An 18,462-nucleotide genomic window follows, 5' to 3' on the forward strand; every position below is an offset into this window, starting at 1 on the left:
TCAAGTTTGTTTGAAGACAAGGACCATTTTGTATGTATGTGTACAAGCTTTAAAGTACCTAAGATAATACTTTGCACATAATAGAGCCTCAATAAATATGTATTACATAACAAATGAATGAGAGTAGCAGGTTTTCTGAGATGTTACAGCCGTTCTGAAGATATTTAACACATTATTTAATAATAAAACTACAGTTAATTATGGAGTCCTGTGCAGGAAGAGTTGTAGTTTTGTTATTTTTACAAAACTACAAATAAAAATAATAAGCATGCATGTGTGTTATCAGTCTGTACAATTTGTGGTATGAGTCTGTTTTTCTTCCCTACACATAGAGTATAGGATCCCAGAAAGTAAACTGTCACCCCAGAGCCAGTGCCTAAGACAGGTATTTCTAATCCTTGAGGCTTCTCATAGCTAAGCAATGTTTTTTTCAAATGCAATAATACTGATATGCAGACATATTTATTGTCCATTCACACAGTCATTCCTCAATATGATTACGATATGCCTCCCTGGATGTCATTAAAAACCAGGATATTATTTTTCTAGGATGGGTTTGCTCAAGTTCTGCATGAAAGCAGGTAATGTAAAATATGATTTCTCAAGCCCCCTTTGCTCTTACGATTCTGTGCTACACAACCTTGCCAGTCCACTTTCAAAGTCAAGGTGTGTTTCTTGCAAAACCAAGACATCTTTTGAGTAGCTTGTTTTGTTCTTAACACATGTTCCCAGGAGCTTAATAAATATTATTTCTGCAACTTGTTTAGTGGCAAAATAATGAGTCCTTGGTGTATGCTTATTCTCTGCTTTGCTATTAGAGGAGATAGATTCAGACTATTTTAACCAAAACTCACTCAAGGGCAGAAAGCAGTCTTAAAAACTGTTAAAATTCAAATAAATTTGGTAACTGCATGTGCAACTTGTGTGTTCAAGAAAGGGCTATTATTTTAAAAGATAAATTGCACCTTGTTGGGGAATTTCAAATATCATCTGATTATATTTATAACTGAAATGTTCCCAAGTTTACCAAGAGCTCTCATTGAAACCAAAACCTTGTATAGACAAGTGTCCATGGAGGAACAATTTTAAAACCATCTCTTTTTTTATTTCCTCCTGGGATCCACAACCATGCTAGGGCATTAAAGCTGATGAATGGAGAGTACTTCAACTTTTCTTGCCTCTCTTGCTTTTCATTTGTCAGTATTTCGAGCTTCACAGAAATGACAGCTTTTATGTTTTACCTCACTGTCCTCTGATGGCTTCCCTCGGTTCCTCCTTTTCTTAGTGAATCTTTGTTTTACTGGTGGGAAAACCCATCTCCTGGTATTTTAATTTCGCATTATATCATAGACTTTATTTCAAGCTGCTATAAAGTCATCAATCATCATTTTTAACAATTACATTATAATCTATCATTTGGGTGCATCATCAACTATTTAGCCATTTGTCTCTTACTGGAGATTGGGTCATTTAAAAATTGTTACCATTTTGAATAATGGCTCAGTAAACAATTCCACATATGCAACTTTTTTCTGTTGAGTTATTTCCTAGGGGTACAGCCCTGAAGCGTAATTATTTCAAAAGGTAATTACTCAGAAGGGAAATTACTGAGCACATAATCCTAATAAGAGAAAACAATTTTAAGTGTCCGATCTTTTTAACCCAGTAAAAATTTTGTATTTATATTCAGCTTTAGAGACCATGTGGTAGTTACATCTTTACCTAACCTTCATAGATCCTATTTTTAACTACCTAAGTGACTGTTTAAATCACTAATTTCACTGAGCTTTAAATTCATTTATATTAGACAAGACTGGATTATATATTCCAGCTCTTCAGATTGAGACACCAATCACCACACTAGAAAAGTAAATTCACACAAGGCCTATTATTATTATGTCTGGAAGGTCAATCTCCCATCAACTGTCCTCATGCATGTGTGACCAGAGACCAACTTTGATTAATTGATAGAACAATGGTAACGTGCTGGATATGTCATTGAAAGATTAGGATCAACTAGTGCTAGAGGAGAATATTAATGGAAAAAACTTAACTGAAGATAATCAAATACCCAATTACCTGGTGCTTACTCAAATAAGGAATCGGTCAGCAGTCATGATTTGTAAAAGTGGAGATGGCCTTGGGAGGGACGAGCCTACTAGACTTGATGGATGGAAGCAAATGGGCTCCAGAAAGAATTCTTCAGTAGGAATGCAGCTAGGATTCATATTTTTGGTCTCACAGGAATAACTGAGGATAAAAATGAGGGATTATCAGTGTGAGTTAATATTACATAAGTCTGAAGATAATTAATATTAAAGAAGCCTTACAGAAAACTAGTATTTATACCCAATTCAAGGGCATCATACTACAAGGTAAACATTCTGGTTCTGGAAAAAACATCCATTTTTTCCCATTTTTGGTTCTTGGGGTCTCAAGGTTCAAAGTTAGTCTTAAAATATGGGGCCCCTGGAAAACTAGAACTGTTGAAAATATTCAAATCCAAGTGAATATACTGGCAGTATATCCCGGAATATAACATAAAGACCAAGATCCCTACCATTCCCCAAACTTTCTTGAAGACCTTGTTATAGAAGGTGAAATGTAAGGGCAATGAGGAAGGATAGAACCTGGAGTAGACTGAGGGAAAACATGGTGTGATATCAGTTAGAAAAACTTTGCATAAGTTACTTTTGTACAGATGTAAGATAAGATCTAGCTTGCTCCTGCCTTGCCATCAGACACCACAAAGTTAATAAAATCTTCAAAGATTCTTCAAGCCAGACAGACCTCTGTCTTCTGGGATCCTAAGTTCTTCCACCTTTTATACTAGTATTTTATCACATACAATACTAGATTTTTAATATTTCAAGTACAATCTCCCAAAGAACTCCCAAAATTTATGAGTTCAAGTGTAGGGATTTTTTCTTACATGGTGTAGTCAGATTTTAGAGAGTTAGATTCCCTGATTTCTTTAATAATATTGCTCATTCTTTTGTATATTAAGAAATCTTTCTCTAAAGACAAGCACCAAATAATTTCCGTCATTTGTGGAGTATAACAACGAAGCAAAACTGAAGGAACAAACAGCAGCAGACTCACAGACTCCAAGAAGGGACTAGCGGTTACCAAAGTGGAGGGGTGGGGGGACGGTGGATGGGGAGGTTAGAAGGGGATTGAGGGGCATGATTAGTACACATGGTGTGGGGGGGGGGTCACAGGGAAGACAGTGTAACACAGAGAAGACAAGTAGTGACTCTGTAGCATCTTACTACACTGATGGACAGTGACTTCAATGGGGTATGGGGGAGACTTGATAATGTGGGTGAATGTAGTAACCACAATGTTTTTCATGTGAAACCTTCATAAGAGTGTATATCAATGATACCTTTATAAAAATAAATAAATTTTTCTCTGTGAAAGACAGCATGAGGTAGATAAGAAGAGAACTTTACCTCAAAATAGCTAAAGATAGAATGGCCACAGCAGCATTTTGAGGCCCTACAGGAAGCGGCCAATATATACCTATTACTTAAAGTACTGATGATATAAATTAGGGGGGAAAAGTCATTTGCCGACTCTTTAAACTAAGGAATAAAATAAGTGTTTCTCAAACTATCTATGAAAAAGGGTCCATTGAAGACTAGTACTTTTATAAAATGCAGTAAAAACGAATTACTAGGAAATGATACTTAAAAATCAAAGACATAAAATACAAGTCCTAATTTTTTATTATTGTCTTTAAGAGACTTAAAATTATATTTCAAGAAATAAAATCAAAGCGAACAACTAGAAAAAAACAAGCATCACTGACTAGCCCAGTCTGCAGACTACACTTTGCCAAACACTGGTATAAATTATTAAGAAGTAAAATGTCCCATCTGTGGGTATTTCCATTTCTGCTGACAAAACACATAAGTGAAAGGAGAACAGCCTTTGTTTTAGAATGCCAGGCATTGCTAGCTCATGACACGTGCACATTGACACGGGGTGTTTCCCAGGTCCCTTGGCAGCCAGCAGCACATACCCAGGCCTGTGCTCAGGATCAGAGAGTGGGCCAGGGCCTGCGAGCATACGTTAGGTCCCAGAGGAAAAAGACCAGCAGCAGCAGTCTGACAGAATTTTTACACTTCAGAGGAGCTTGGGGGAGCTCCTCATCTGATACAATCTGGGTCCTGATTTACACTTTTGCTCTCACTGAATTAGCTGTGGAATTAAGACCCTGTTGCCAAAATTCTACTAACAGGTGAAGGTACCAAAGGTTTAAAATGTGGACTTTTTAAAAAATGTAAAATGAAGCCAAGGTAAGTGATCCTGTTCAGTAGCAGATATATTTGCTGTCATATGGGGAGAACATTAACAGGTGACTAAGACAGATATTACCAATAAAAAACAGAAACAAAACTTTAAAATTAAATAAACAGGTCAGTTAGGGAACAACTGACAGATTCTGAATAAAGATCGCAAGATGTGTTAAACATTAGACTGTATGTAATGTGATGAGATACTATTTGTAACTTTAATATGACAATTTTACATGATGAGAAAAATCATGGGCTTTGACTTATTGTTTATTGGCACAGTTCTAGAATCATAATTCCAGCATTCTGTCTTTGAGACCTTTGTCTTGAAGTAAATTGATAAGAGGGCTAGAAATAGCACACATTGAGACCTTGTTCATAGAGCTGTGGGATAGGTAAGGCTTGTGTTCTCCTGCTCCTCTGAGCACAAGGGACAAGAGTATGGAAGCCTCCACATCTTGTCCTCTGTCTCAAGCCCTCCAATTGTCCCCATACTCTGGGGTTTCCTTCCCTTCTCTACAACCTCCCCCCACCTTCAAGTTTGCAAGCTATTTCCTTCCCAGTGACTTGGCTTCAACATGTAGAATTGTGTCTTTGTCATTATGTAATCAAATTGGAGAGCCTCTGCTTCACCTTTGGGTCCTGTGACCAGGAGGCTTGAGAGTCTTTGGCCAGTCTCTTTAAGAAAGTAAAAAAAAGAACAATGGGGCAATTATTCCATTGATTTCAGTTATAAATCCTATTTTGCCTGAGTTGTCTGAATGATGAGTATTTTGTGAAAACATTGCTCTCTAGTGCAGAAGAACTGTAAATCATGCACATCTATTTCTTATAACCCCATCCAACATTCCCCCAAAGGTTCAAATCTAACAAAATAGAGGTAATATAAATCACAGTATTAGTATGGGGGAAAGAGAAGAAATTTCAAACGTGAGGATGTTTTAGTGGGAATAAGTAAGCTTAGGTAAGTGTTGATATACTACTTAAATAGGAGTCACAGATAAGAATAATATTAACAGTTCAACAACAAGCAATTACTAACAGCTTACTATACACTGAAGAATGAAGTATGACGACAGAGGAGGTATAAAATGTGGCCTCTAACTCCAAGGAGCTGTTTGCAGTTTGGTCTAAGTGAAAAGCTATGAAATGAGAAATTACATGTTTGAGAGCTAGTGAATGTGGTACAGACTCTACACATGTTCTTTCAATACAATAGTCACCTGCCACACTGGCCACTTGAAATGAAGCTAGTCCAAACTGGGGTGTGCTGTAAGTATAAAATAAACCAGATTTCTAAGACTTTAAAAAAAAAGAAAATATCTCATTAATAATCTTACATTGATTATATGTACAAGCAAAAATATTTTGGAAATATTAGATCAAATAAAAGATATTATTAAAATTCATTTTACCTATTTCTAGAAAATATAAACTTACCTACAGTTTGTATTTTATTTCTATTAGATAACACGGCTTTAAAAACCATACTTCAGAAGAATGGGAGCTTAGTAGAGAATGGAGTAATCTGGGTCCCCTAGAAGGAACAGCCAGTGGATAGGTCTTGCTGAATTTGGAGAGGCAGAGAGAGTAAAAGGAAAGTCAAATCCGGGAAATGGGCTGATGGAATGAAACTGCGGGGAGAAGATAAGAAAGGGAACCGAGGGAGGAGAAGATGAAGCCTGGGAGGAAATTACAGACAACAACCTGACAAGCATGGAGGAGGAGGAAAACAGAAGGGACACAAAAAGATTGAGTCTTTAAAGCCAGAGAGAGATTTTTGGGTTCCTCACAAGTAAGACAGTCCTTGAAAGGGTTTGGGTCAGAGAGATTTTGAATGAAGCTGAGATTAAGGAAGAAAACTCTAGTAATAAGTTATTGAAACATTTCATCATTTTAGAAGGTTCTCATATAGCCATTAAATTCAGATTCCCAAATAATACCTCAAAACTATACAGCTCAGCCACCCAGTATGAAATGACTGTGTCACTCATCCAATTAACCTTGGTCATTAGTCAAAGTTTGGTTTTTGTTTTGGGTTTGTTTGTTTGTCATTTTCAAATGCTATCACACAGAAGTGCTGTGATTTGTAATAGGAATGGACTAAAGTACAGATCAAGTATGTAGAAGGCTTGAAAAGCTTTCCCACGGTGCTGACTGAATTAACTGCCCCCTTTTGTTATCTATAAAAGAAGATGTCTTTTCTTGAAAATCCTTTGAAACAAAGTGCCTCTCAATAAACATTAATTCCTTTTAAATCATAACCAGTTTATCCCACCTTTATGTTGGTCCAGAATGTGACTGTCACAAATATCTGAGTGAACAACATGGTGAAATACAGGTCATAAAATAAGTGATAATTTCTAAGATCATCTTTGTCACATTGTAATGCTCCACAAAGCACCTTTCCCTGGGCTATGATTCATTTTAATTGATCCCATCAGTACCATATCCATATCCCGAGTGACTTCACAATACCCTCTATTTCAAGAAAAGCCAATCAGGTTATGAGTTTGTTAGTAATAAAAATTACTGAGGAGCGGTTTGTGGATGATAAGAGCAATACAAATTCTAAAGAGAAGTAATAAGAGAAATAATGAGCATCGTTATCACTTCTTGGAAGTGAGCAATTCCAGGTTCCCTGAAGCAACACTTAACCTATTGTATTAAACAGTAATGGACAAATATTTGAAATGTTGATGTCAGCTTTTAGAATCTGTTGGCATCAAAACGTCATTTAAAAGTTAAGTTCTAAGTACTCCTTGTCAAGTTTCTTTCTATAGTATTCTTTTCCTACTAGGACAGAGCCTTAAAGCCCAGAAGAACAATTTTGTTCTTGTTTTATGATGTGTTTACTGGTCCATTCCAGAGTATGAGCTGGAAAAAACAGAAGTGTCGTAAATAGTCTTTTATGTCCCATGATCTTCTACTGTGTCACTATTGGTAGCACTTTCCATTGCTGAAATTATTTGCAGAGCTTAGTAAATGAGTATTCAGCAAGAGGCCAAGGAGACATCAAGGTGAACTAGAGCACAGGCCTCACACATCCCTTCTTCGCCAGTGTGTACCTGGTAAACCTTTATGATACATCAGAGCAAGGACAGTGACAGAACAAGCCCGAAGAACTGCCTGAGCCAGGCACTCTTCTCTCTTTAAACAAGGATTAGTTGGATGGGAAGGTGGGTTCTTGTTAGTAGTGAGATTAAATGACGGAATCAGAAGAGCCGGAGAGGGATTCATTGGAGAAGAATGTTTCAGGATGGAAAAGAGATTAAATGAGTATGATTTACTTCAAGGGACCCAGGGGAGCTCTTCAGAGGAAGAAGTCCATGCTGAACTGGAGGTTCTTGCAAGCTAAAAAGATTTGGTGAAAAGGAGGCAGAAGTTAAGTGCTGTTAAATAACAGTACCAGCCTTCTTCCCTCCCACCTTGGGGGTGGACCGCCAGCATTACTGAATCACTGCATTTGTTATCACAACCCTTCTCGATAAAGGGATAAGGGACCACTACCGATGAGTGGGTATTTGCACTTGAGGTGAACTCCATCTGCCCTAATTGCCTGACTTTGGCTTAAAAGTAAAATGGAACCACCCATTTTCCTTTGCAGCTTGATTTATCCAGTATCACTTGGAGGAAGGAAGGAAGGAAGGAAGAAAGGAAGGAAGGAAGGGAGGAAGGGTGGGAGGGAAGAGACAAAACTTCAGAGGAACAGAACAAGTTGACACACTAATACTAAGGACATAATTATAAAAATAGTTGTCACCCTCTGAGTCTCTGCACTTAAAATATACCAGGTATTATAAGTGTCATCTCTAATCCCCAGGATAACCCTTTGTTATTATCATCATGTCCATTTGTTATTGTTGTTGAGGAAAAGGGACTCAGAGAAGTAACTAATTTTCCCTCCAGAGAACTTGTAAGTAGAAGAGCTGAGAGGAGATGAGAACTCTGGTCCTCTAATTCCAAATCCTAAATTCACTCTCCTAAGCTATTTCCCAAAGTGGGAAGTGGTTTTAAACATATACACTTATTTAATATGTATCTTTCATTTATAGGGAATGATAGGTTTTTCTATTTTTAGAAGTGATACAAAATCTTCCTTTAAAATAAGTTACATTTCAAAAGGTAACACTGATTTAAAGAAAAATATAAGAAAGTAATAGCTCAGACATTGACAAGGATATGGCAAATGACATTGCATTATATACATCCATTCACTAATAAATCTAAATGAAACAACTTTGAAATAAGTGATTTTTACTGATCAGTCCTTAACGGTCACACAAAAGAGTTAGTACTCAAACTTAGACATACAGGTGAAGAAATAGCTTACTTAGCCTTCAGCCTGATAGACTTCCTCTGCCACACTCTTGGGAAACTTTATATTAATCAAGCACTCACAGGACTTGGAGGTAGTTTTCTACTCTCACTAAATTCAGATTGCAGTTGGGAAATTAAGAGGTATCATACTGTCCTGCACTTCATTCCCCAGAGGTCAGGATCTGGGCTCTTAATAGTGACAATCAGCTAACATATACAATTAAGCCATGCAAATGAACTATGAGAAAGCTGGGGAGAAACCCAGGAGCCAATTTCCTTTCCCAGACTCCTTATATAAACAATACTCAAGGACTGATTCAAGATGTAGGGTTCCTAAGGTGGCAAGAAGGATAGACAAAGGGACAAATGTTTGAGGGCAATGCAGTTTCTGTAGAATTCCACAATGACATGATGCACAAATGTTCCCATTAGCTCTAAAGGGTAACTCGTCCCAAACTCCAGGGACAGCTGAGGGACATCAATATAAACTTCTACAGTGACTTTTCTGACTTTTTAATTTTCCACTTTTTTATTTGTAGAGGCAACTCTACCAACACCAAACTACCTCTGGCCAATATCATCTGCAGATATCATCAACAAATGGCACCTGCATGATTCCTGAATTCTAAGATGCACTTCACCCCCCACATTTCAACATTTCTGAAATTGGGACTGAACCTTACACCTGACAGTACACTTGATGTGGTCTTTCTTTTTCCTTCTTCATTGCATCTCACACCTGATTTCCCCTTGGAATTGATTAAATATAACGCTCACATGTGTTAATGGGAACTGAGGTCAATCATAATTTTAGAGGTATGTCACCAAATATAAACCTCTCTTCGTATTATTGTCTTTGAAGTAATTTCTTTTTTAAACTATTAGGTACTAAAATATTTTGTTAGGGAAAGTGCATTCGAACAAGAAAAAGACCAACCTGACTGAAAGAAAAAAACACAAAAGAATTAAAAGAATTAAAAGAATTAACCCAAAGGTTAGAGTCACCTTACTATCACGAGAAAGACTAGAGCAAGGAGAACCAGATCATTCACAAATTAAAGATTCCAGTGCTCATTTATCTTTATTTTTAATAACTCCACTTGTGTGCATGTGTTAGATCATAAGGTCATGATGTTACTCTTCATGCTGACTTCTCATGTAAATTACAAATAAGTTTTTATGATAATGATTTATCTATTCATCTTCCCAACAGAAAGTTAGCTACAAAGAAACAATTATTCTACCTCTGAGATGGGATATTATGAAAGGAATGGTTTCCAGATGCTTTGATTAAAAAGGTTTAAAGATTATATGCAACAGAAAATTACAAAGCAGATGAAACTAAATCCTATTAGTCAAGACAGTGGCTACTTTTGGTGAGAGAGGAGCAGGCAGTGATAGAAAAGGGGCTCAAAAGATCCCCTGGGGAGGGGAGGCTGGAAATGCTTTTTTCTTGACCTGGATGCTGATTACACCACACAGTGATAATTCACTGAGTAGTGTGCCTATAAATTATGCATTCTCCTGTGTTTATATATGTGCTGTATTCTTCAATTCAAAATGAAGCTTACAAAATAAATGCAAGAGATTCCTACAAAATTTTCTTTTGACAAAAAAAAAAGGGATCTATTCTGCCTTCATGTAAACTGTACTAGTGGCTTTAATATTACATTGACTAGGGGTTAAATGTTGACCCTAAGAATATTAATCTTGATGTTCTCCCAAGTCATTACCTGTTCACTGGCATTATCAGAACACAGCTTATCTTTATATAAATGACAATTTCTGGTCATTCTTAAAGAATACCACTAAGCATGAAAATAAGAAATATTGATCTTGTGTTGTATAATGGTGTTTCTATTGAAGTGAAATAGCTTCTATAAAATTGTAGACTAGCTGTCCTAACACACATAACTGGTCCTGGAATTGCACTGTTCAGAAGACGCCCACAACTGGGAATGACTTCCTCCAGGAGGAAGGCTCCATTAGGGTAAGGATGTGGGATTCCTCTGTCTCTAGGTGATCCAGGTACTCAGGACCAGGAGAGGCTCAATAAATTCCACTGCCTTTATGCCCACAAGGCAAAACAGGGAGGATTCAGTCAGTGGGTAGGGCTTTGGGCAGGGGTGATGAGAAAGGGGTAGAGAAGAAAATGACTTATGTCCCTGGGAACCAGTCAAAAACACTTGCTTGAAATTCTAGCACCACCAACATGTGCAGAGACACTCAAATATACTCACGTGCCAAATGTGCTTGCTTCACTACTGACCTTGGGTGATGCCTGCTAAAGATGCAAACAAAGGCATGCAGTCCCCAATATCTCTTTCCACTTCTAGAGTAGATTCATGTCAGAGGACAGGGTAGAGGCTGATAATCTCCAAAAAGACTTTATATTTCTCTTGGATAATGCCTCCCACACCCAACACCTTCTGCAAAAGGCAATTCCATGTCAAACCTCTGAAAGCTATGAATGTTACTCTATTGGGTAAAAAAAGTCTTCACAGATTAAGTAAATTAAAGATCTTGAGATGGGATTATCCTGGATTATGCAGGTGGACCCTAAATTCAATGTCCTTACAAAAGACAGGAGAAAGATGATGTGAGATTGGAGTGGCAGAGGTTGGAGTGATGTGGCCCCAAACCAGGCAAGCCAACAGCATCAGAAGCTGGACGAGGCAAGGAAGAATCCTCCCCTAGAGCCTCCAGAAAGAGCACAGCACTGTCAACACCTTGATTTTGGGCTTCTGGCCTACAGAACTATGAGAGAATAAAGTTCTATTATTTTAAGCCATACAGTTTGTGGTAATTTGTTACAGCATCCCTAGAAAAGTAATACAACTCTTCATATCACCCTTACAGACAATGATCCTCAAGAAGCAGGTAAGACCCTCCTGATTGAAAAATATTCATCCTTTGGTAAATTCTAGTCATTTGTTTTTTTTTCCCTGGGTGTAAGGAGTAGTTTACAACCCCCAGAGGAAAACAAGGAGACAGAGTGCTCCAGGGACAAGTCATTGCCCCAGCTGTCTCCATACACAGGCCCCTCCAGCAGACAGGTTATGGGTACACACTTGAACTTCTTTATCTTCTGACCTATTTAAGTGCATTAATGATCATATAGGTCTGATGGATCCAAGTACCCTAGAGTAGATAGTAACTGATTTCTGGCTTGTGAAAGGAGCCTAATTCTTACTGGCAGTTACCACGTAACGTATCTGAACTCAATTTCACTGCAAATATAACTAATTACCAGGAATTATGGTGCCATCTTTGCCTTTCCTGCATCTGCCTCATTCTTTCTCACTTATCTCAGGCAACTCCACCTCCAGGCTCCACCCCATTTCTTTTTCCACTCAGCTCACTCCAGGCCCAATCACACATAGAAACCTCTATATCTGTTGGGTACACAGAAGAGTTCTGCCCACTCTCCCTGCTTGACTGTGCCCATGTCTCTTCCACCCCTTCCTTAACATTGGCTGAGTCCCACTTATCTCCTTTACTCTAGTTCACAATACAGAATCTTTTCAGAAAGATATATAATCATCAGGCAAATGCAAACAAAAACCACACAGAGATATCACCTCATACCCATCAGGATGGTTACTATTCAAAAAAATAAAACAGAAAACAACAAGCGTTAGCAAAGATATGGAGAAATTGGAACTTTTGTGCACTGCTGGTGGGAATGTACAATGATGCAGCTATGGTGGGAAACTATAGAGCAGTTCCTCAAAAAAATTGAGAATAGAATTATCATATGACCCAGTAATTCCACTTCTTGGTTCACTCAAGAGAACTGAAAGCAGGGTTTCAAAGAGATACTTATACACTATGTTCATAGCAGCACTATTCACAATAGCAAAAAGGTGGAAGCAACCCAAGTGTCCATTGATGGGTGAATGGATAAACAAAATGTGATTTATACATACAATGGAATACTATTTAGACTTAAAAAGGACAGAAATTCTGACACATGCTACAACATGTATAAACTCTGGATATATTATGCTAACAAGACAAGCCAGTCATTAAAAGACAAATAATGTATGATTCTACCTATATGTGGTATCTAGAAGAATCAAGTTAATAGAAACAGAAAGTAGAACAGTGTTTGCCAGGGGCTGGAAAAAGTGGAAAATGAGGAGTTGTGTTTTAATAGGTACAGAGTTTCAGTTCTGCAAGATGAAAAAATCCTAGGCATTGGTTGCACAATAACGTGAATATACTTAACACTACTGAATTAGACCCTTAAAAATGTCTAAGATGGTAAAATTTGTTATGTATATTTTACCACAAGTAAAAAATAAAGTTAGAAAAGATACAAAGTATTTCAAACATACAGAAAAGCACTGAGAATAATCCAACCGCCTACTCAGATTTAAAGCTCTCCTCCCACCCTCTGCCTCCCTTTCCTCTTCCTCTCCCACAGTTGGAATCTTTCTGGGTCATGCATTATTTTTCTAATTTTATTCTCTTCTATCTACCCCCAAACAATATATAGTACTATCCTGCTAGAGCTCAAAAACATAATGTTGAGATGGGGTAAGCAAGTAGCAAAAGGATGCATCAATATAAATTTTAAAGGCACACAATCCCACAGGAATTTCAAGCAGAAGTATCTCCACACACAGAGACTAGACTGCAAAAGCATGCTGTTCTCAGTTTTAACTTCCTAAATTTGCAAAATAACCTACCTGCTTCTGGATGAACAGTCTTTGTACCTCACTCAAAGTCCTATTTTTGTTCTCTTGGCAGCTTGTTCAGGTTCCTCATTGGATGCCCCTCCCATTCACCTGGCTAAGACCTTAGCCCCCTCCCAGACAGCATCACCTCCCGCCTGTGCAGCACACAGCTGATCACTGAGTTAATCCCGAGCCCCAGGTTCCTCCTGCCTGTGTGTTCACTGCCATTTGTGCTCCAATTACTGGCCTGCTGTATGCCCTATCAGTGGGCCCGAGAGACTTTGAGGATTTAACAGATAATTTTGGAAATACAAACTTTTATTTTAGGATTATGCTAAAACATAGCTTTATGCATTATGGAAATATATGAACACTTCAACTATCAAAGAAAGAATCAAACACTGAAAGTAAAACACAAAACTGAGAATGAGACCTTTTAATGTCAAGAAACACTACAGTCCCAACAAATACCATTCTTTGAACTTAAGTTCTGAAAACTACATTATATGTCATGTGAATGTTACATATAATTTCTTTTGCACTCCTTTCCACTTTGAACATAATAAAGCAAGTTCTCTGATCAGTATTAACATTATTTTACTTTTCATATTCACCCTCAAGTCGGTCAATGTGTAACTTGACTCACCTACTCCTGGTGATGGAACAATTATTTCACTTTTGTAGTCTAGCTCTTCTTTTGTAATGAAAGCATACTAGTGAAGAAATCTGACCTAAAAACTAAGCAGAATGCCCAAAAATACATGACAAGCTTACATGTACGTCCTCTTTACTCTTCTGCATAAAGAGATTAATTTTTGTAAAAAACTACAGTACACTCTGCATACGGGCCACTTGGGTCTCACAGTCTAACAACATGAATTCAGTAGCACTAGTGGGCAAAGGCAAGGGCTGACTGTGGCTGCATGTGCCTAACAAATGCATCATTTTCCTATCCAGTGCCCTCATTTCCCTTGCATCTATCTCAGACAATGTAAGTTCACTGTCTTCTGAAAATATAAAGACAAAATGTAACCTCATACCTGGATTCAAAACTCTGCCCCAACACTTTCTAGTAATGGGCCCTGAGCAAATCTCTTTGCTTCTCTGAGGCTGTTTCTCATGGGTGTGAAGAGGTTAATAAAACCTATCTGACATGGAACTGGATGGATTAGAAGTAACACACATGAAGCGCCTGGCACAGTGCCAGGCATACTACAGTAATGGCCAAGGTTTAAGAGAATTCTTTTTAAATGATGTCATGAAGATCAAATGAGGTTAAGTATAAACACAAAAAAAATCTGTCGATTTGGTTGTTGGTTTTGTGTTTGTTCATTGGTTTATTTCTGTTTTTGCCAAATTGATCATGTCTCTCTGAATGAAGCAAATCAGTCTATTGGTTTGGATATTAATATGGTCACAGCTATTTACAATCAACCCATAATTACAGTGTAGGGGTGAAAAATGTTTCCCCTCTTCCCATTTAGGTTCTTTGGCTGGTCTAATAATTAAACTGACATAAGACAGATTAACAGGAGAAAAACAAATTTAATTTTGTCAGTACAGGAGCCCCAAAGTTATGACATTCAAGGATAAGTCAGGCAAGTGAGGCTTGTATAACCTCCCTAGCTGAGGAATGGAATAGGGGCCTGGGGCTTCATAGGTGGGGAAGGAAATTTGCAGGACAAGAAGAGCAGATGTTAGAAGTCAGCCCTGCCATGAAGATAGGTCTTCCAGATAAAGTTACCTCCGGTAATAGCTCTCTTTCTGTGCCAGGCCTCCAATCTAAATTCTTGTAGGTAGTTAAAGGAGAAGTCAGTCAGATTTTCTTTAGTCTGCTGGTTCTTGATTGCCTTTAGCTCAAAATAACCCTCATGCCAAAGTGTGTTGGCAGCCGCGCTCAGAAAATAGCGCCCAATGCAGGGCAGCCGGAAGGCCCCGAACTTCCTAATGACAAATCATCCCACACCACTAAACTACATGCTAATTGCGCCTTGGCATAAGGACCAATGAGACCCACCAAATGGTTATGCTAATAAGGCATATGGAGCCGCACCAAGCAGGTCAGAGCATGAGAACTATATAAGCAAGCCTCTCCTTCCCCTCTGGGTCCTGCCCAACTCATTTGTTTCACAAAGAGCTGAAGAATAAAGCTTTCTGCAGAAGAATCCTGCTGTTGTTGCATGCTGTTCTTGCCGGCGAGGACAGGGCACGCGACAAGTGGTGCCGAAACCCGGGAACCAGAACATCACCGGCACAGGGAGGACCCTTCAGACATCTGGAGAGGATTCAGAACTGCAGGTCAGAAGAAAGCCCGGAGGGGTAAGTTCCGAGAGGCCCCTGCTTTTTAGGATAATGGTTGATGGTTCTCTGTAAATAAGGAGGCACCATGGGGAATGCACCATCATTAGTTACGGCGCTGCAGACAGCTCTCAAAGAGCGAAACTTGAAGGTCTCCAGCAAAGTCTTAGGATCTTTTGTGAAGGAGATAGACCGTGTGGCCCCCTGGTTCATTTGTTCAGGGTCCCTCTCAATCCCGAGCTGGGACAAACTGGGGAAAGATCTTGATAGAGAGGAGGAGGAGGGTAGCCTGAGGGGAGGCACCAGGCCCCTCTGGAAACTGATTAGAGCTTATCTGCAAGATGAGAGATGTGAAAAGGTAATAAAAGAAGGTCAGAGAGCATTGACAGATATCCAAGAGAGCATGTCAGAAACGGAACGGGAAACAGAGAGCGCGCGCGGCCGAAAAAAGGCCACAAAAACGAAGGTAAAGAAACCTCAGAGTGAGGGAGAAAGCCCGCCTAGGGCAAAAGCGAAAGAGCCCCGAGAAGCGAGTGACAATCGCCTCGGAGAAAATAGTAAATACCCCTGGAAAGAGTTGAGGGACCTCCAACTCTCCAATAGGGAATCTGAGGAGGAATTAACGTCCGCAGAGGAAGGGGAAGAAAATAAAACCGCAGAGTGTAGAAGTAAGGGAACCAGCAAAGTTGAAAAGCGGACCAAGGAAAAAATGAAAGCAGGGTGTCCCCCGACGCCCTTTGCCCCGCCACCTTATGTGAGTGGCGCACTCTCCTTTTGCCACCCAGATACTCTTCAGGCAATTAGACAAATGTTTCCTGTATTTGAGGATAACGGTGTACGCTCTCACCAGCCCCTGAGCCATAAACAAGTTAAGGAGTAATAGTATCCGTTCGGGCTTATGGAGTCAGTGCTAACTATACCATAGCACAAGTTGAGAGATTAACAGAGACAGCCATGACACCCGCAGACTGGCAATATGTAACTAAGGCATGCCTTTCTAGTATGGGGCAATACATAGAATGGAAGGCATTGTGGCATGATATCAGCATGACCCAGTCACGCGCAAACGCGGCCGAAGGACAGCCTGCATGGTCATATGATATGCTGACGGGCCAAGGACAGTGGGTAGCCAACCAGACCGCCTTCCCCTTACAGGTATACGCACAAATAAACACGTGCGCTGCCAAGGCATGGAAAGCCCTCACCAACAAAGGAGAAGTATCAGGCAATTTGACAAAAATTATTCAGGGGCTGAGCGAGCCATTTTCTGACTTTGTCGCTCGTATGATAGAGGCCGCAGGCAGAATATTTGGAGATCAGGAACAAGCGATGCCCCTGGTAGAGCAATTAGTGTTTGAACAATGTACCAAGGAATGCAGACAGGCGATAACACCCTGGAAACAAAAAGGGATACATGCCTGGTTGAAAGCCTGTAGAGAAATAGGAGGGCCACTCACCAATGCGGGCCTAGCCGCGGCCATATTACAGAGCCACAAACAAGCCAGGATCACTAACAGAAGTATCAAATGCTTTCAATGCGGGAAATTAGGACATATAAAGAGAGAGTGTAAGAGCCCAGCTTCAGAACAAACAACCCAAAAGACCCCTGAGTTGTGCCCTAAGTGTAAGAAAGGCAGGCATTGAGCTAATGAGTGCCGGTCTATTAAAGATATAGAAGGGAAACCCTTAGAGTTGCCAAAAAACGCCCAGAGGGGCCCCCGTCACCAGGGCCCGCAAATATATGGGGCAACCAGCACGCAAGTGTCATTCGGGAACAACCAGGCCCCCCAAGGAGAGCCACTTCAGGTTCCGCGGGATTGGACATCCGTGCCACCACCAGAATAGTGTTGACTCCACAGATGGGAGTTCAGCCTATCCCTTCAGACTTTAAAGGCCCCCTACCACCAAATACCATTGAGTTACTCCTAGGGCGCTCTTCTGCTGCATTGAAAGGCCTGGTAGTTCATCCCGGAGTCATAGATCAAGATTATGAAGGACAGGTAAAAATCATGTGTTCAGCTCCCAGAGGAATCTATCCTATATCCCCGGGAGACCGCATAGCCCAGCTCTTAGTTTTACCTAGTCTCCACGCCAATTATCCTGCTACCAACACGGAGAGGGGAGAAAGGGGCTTCGGCTCCTCTGACTGGGATTCAGCCTTCATAGTATTAGATTTAGCAGACAGACCAAAATTAACTCTTCAAATAGAGGGAAAGAGCTTTGAAGGAATCCTAGACACTGGAGCAGATAAAAGTATTATCTCTGCAACCTGGTGGCCCTCCAAGTGGCCTGTGACCCAATCCTCACATTCATTACAAAGTTTAGGATATGAGTCAAGCCCTTCAATTAGTGCCAAACCATTGAAATGGCGAGCCCCTGAAGGACAAGAGGGTACAGTCACCCCTTATGTACTCCCTCTACCGGTCAATTTATGGGGGAGGGATGTCATGAGAGACTTAGGCCTCAAACTCATTAATGAATACTCCACCCCCGCCCAAGGCATGATGATGGACATGGGATACATCCCTGGCAAGGAGCTGGGGAAACACCAACAGGGACACATAGAGCCCATCCTGCCCAAAGTAAAGAATGACCGTCACGGCCTGGGTTTTTCATAGGGGCCATTGAAGATGCCATGCCCATACCTTGGCTCACAGAGGAGGCTGTATGGGTTCCTCAGTGGCCCCTATCCTCTGAAAAATTAGAAGCAGCTCATTGCTTAGTGCAAGAGCAGCTCCAAGTGGGACACCTAGAACCCTCTGTGTCCCCATAGAACACACCCATATTTGTAATCAGGAAAAAGTCAGGATCATGGAGGTTGCTTCATGATCTGAGAGCAGTAAATGCTCAAATGAGAATGC

The 18,462-nt window shown here is 39.9% G+C and overlaps 1 long non-coding RNA gene across 1 annotated transcript in view; it reads right to left on the reverse strand.

Annotated features, from left to right (window-relative positions):
- Window positions 1-18,462, reverse strand: part of LOC140847674 (uncharacterized) — a 173,313-nt gene that overhangs the window by 141,891 nt on the left and 12,960 nt on the right. Inside the window, exon 2 of the long non-coding RNA XR_012127677.1 lies at window positions 2,080-2,250. This is a non-coding gene — a long non-coding RNA (uncharacterized lncRNA). The remainder of the gene's footprint in view (window positions 1-2,079; window positions 2,251-18,462) is intronic.

The sequence above is a fragment of the Manis javanica genome, chromosome 2 (assembly GCF_040802235.1).
Source record: "Manis javanica isolate MJ-LG chromosome 2, MJ_LKY, whole genome shotgun sequence".
Taxonomy (NCBI): Eukaryota; Metazoa; Chordata; class Mammalia; order Pholidota; family Manidae; genus Manis; species Manis javanica.